This window comes from Nematolebias whitei, chromosome 18 (assembly GCF_014905685.2).
Source record: "Nematolebias whitei isolate Nwh7 chromosome 18, NemWhi1, whole genome shotgun sequence".
Lineage (NCBI taxonomy): Eukaryota > Metazoa > Chordata > Actinopteri > Cyprinodontiformes > Rivulidae > Nematolebias > Nematolebias whitei.
In genome coordinates this window covers 41,199,832-41,202,253 of record NC_056515.1, presented here as the reverse complement: position 1 = coordinate 41,202,253, position 2,422 = coordinate 41,199,832, and the positions used below count along the sequence as shown (strand labels likewise).

At 44.9% G+C, this 2,422-nt stretch overlaps 1 protein-coding gene across 1 annotated transcript in view; it reads left to right on the top strand.

Moving 5' to 3' along the window:
* Positions 1-700: 700 nt before the first annotated feature.
* Positions 701-2,422, top strand: part of lhfpl2a (LHFPL tetraspan subfamily member 2a) — a 40,963-nt gene continuing 39,241 nt past the window's right edge. The window contains exon 1 of the mRNA XM_037691803.1: positions 701-738. The gene's annotated coding sequence lies outside the window, so the exon portion shown is untranslated. The remainder of the gene's footprint in view (positions 739-2,422) is intronic.

Genomic DNA, 2,422 nt, shown 5'->3' with positions numbered 1-2,422 from the left:
TTGCTAGTATCACTCAGCCCTCTGTGAACAGTAAACAGCCATCAGGTGCTAATGATCCATTGTTAGGCTGATGGTCCTTCTTGAGCATGTGATCAGCTGGTTCTGGTTGTCAGCAGCAAACTGGTTGATCCACTCTGAGAAGGTGCTATTTAAGAGACTGAGCTGAATACAGCACCTCAGACTGAGGAAGTCCTCAGGATGAGAGACGAAACGTTTCTACATTTTTTTGTTGATTTGAATGTCCAGAGGACCAGATTGAACTTTTTTAGATCACTACTTTGATTTTTTTATTTTATATGCTTTTTACAGCTGTTTATTGTTGTCTGTATCTCATGTGTGTTCTTTGTTTAAATCAGGTCTCTCTTTAAACGAGTCCTCCAGGATCAATGAGACCAACTGTAGAAATGAAGCTTGAATGAAAAAAATCTGAATATTTCCTGTCTGACCGATTCCTGAGTCCAGCCTGAGGGGGCGGGGCCGAGTGGGTGGGCGGATATGGGGCGGGGCGAATGGTGGAGGTGGGGCTGTCACGCCCACCAGTGCTGAGTCTGTGTGGAGGAGGAGGAGGAGGACGGAGCCATTCATTGTTGCGTGGAGGAGACAACGTGGAGGTGAAGAGAGTCGAGCAACAACCGAGCTGGAAAACTGGAGCCCAGAGTCCACAAGAGTCCACCAGAGTCCACAAGAGTCCACCAGAGTCCACAAGAGTCCACTCTTCAGAGGACTTCCTGACTCAATGTAAGTTTCTGTAGGAGAGAAATCTTTTCCTCTGGACAAACTCCTGCTGCATCTTTTATTTGGCAACTTTCCTCAGAGCTGAACGGAAACTCGTGGCAGCAAAGAAAGAGGGAGAGGGGGAGAGAGAGAAAGAGGGGGGGAGAGATAAAGAGGGAGGGAGAGAGAAAGAGGGGGAGAGAGAACGATAGAAAGATAAAGAGGGGGAGAAAGAGGGGGAGAAAGAGGGAGAGAAAGATAAAGAGGGGGAGAGAGAACGATAGAAAGATAAAGTTGAGCTTTGTTTTCACTCACTGAGAGTTGAGTTTTATTTAAGGATTGAAATGAAAGAATCGATGAGAGGAAACAGAAACGTGTTTAATGTGATTCAATCAATGATGAAGCGTTTTATACAGGAGCTGCTCATTAAATGAGACCATCATGAAAAAGTTGATTTATTTCACTAAATCCATTCAAAAAGTGAAACTTGTAGATTCTATTCATTCATTACTCACAGACTGATATATTTCAAATGTTTATTTCTTTTAATGTTCATGATTATAACTGACCACAAATTGAGTCTCTCAGAAAATGAGAATATTGTGAACAGGTTCAATATTGAAGACACCTGGTGCCACTCTGATCAGCTGATTAACTCCAAACACCTGCAAAGACCTTTAAATGGTCTCAGTCTGGTTCTGTAGCTGCACAATCATGGGGAAGACTGCTGACTGACAGTTGTCCAAAAGATGACCTACTTGCACAAGGAGGGCAACACACAAAAGGTCATTGCTAAAGAGGCTGGCTGTTCATAGAGCTCTGTGTCCAAGCACGTTAATAGAGAGGTGAAGGGAAGGAGAAGATTTGGTAGAAAAACATGCACAAGCAACAGGGATAACTGCACCTGGAGAGGATGGTGAAACAAAACCCATTCCAAAATGTGGGGGAGATTCACAGAGAGTGGACTGCAGCTGGAGTCAGTCCTTCAAGAACCACCACGCTCAGACGTATGCAAGACATGGGTTTCAGCTGTCACATTCCTTGTGTCAAGCCACACTTGAACAAGAGACAGTGTCAGAAGTGTCTGACCAGGGACTGCTGCTGAGCGGTCCAAAGTTCTGTTCTCTGATGAAAGTACATGTTGTATTTCCTTTGGAATCGAGGTCCCAGAGTCTGGAGGAAGAGGAGAGGCACAGAATCAGTCAGTGATGGTTTGGGGCCATGTCATCTGCTGGTGTTGCTCCACTGGGTTTCTGAGGTCCAAAGTCTACGCAGCATTTACCAGGAAGTTTTAGAGACTTCCTGCTTCCTGCTGCTGACCAACTTTATGGAGATGCAGATTTCATTTTCCAACAGGACTTGGCCCCTGCACACAGCGCCAAAGATACCAGTACCTGGTTTAAGGACCATGGTATCCCAGTTCTTAACTGTCCAGCAAACTCACCTGACCTTAACCCCATAGAAGATCTATGGAGTATTGTGAAGAGGAAGATGTGATACACAAGGTCCAACAATTGAGAAGAGCTGAAGGCCACGATCAGAACAACCTGGACTCAGATCCTGAGCAGAGACACAGACTGATCCACTCCGTGCCACGATGCATTGATGCAGAGATCCAGACACAAGGAGCCACAACCAAGTACTGATGCTGAACATGTTCGTACTTTATGTTCATACTTTATGTTCATACTTTATGTTCATACTTTAT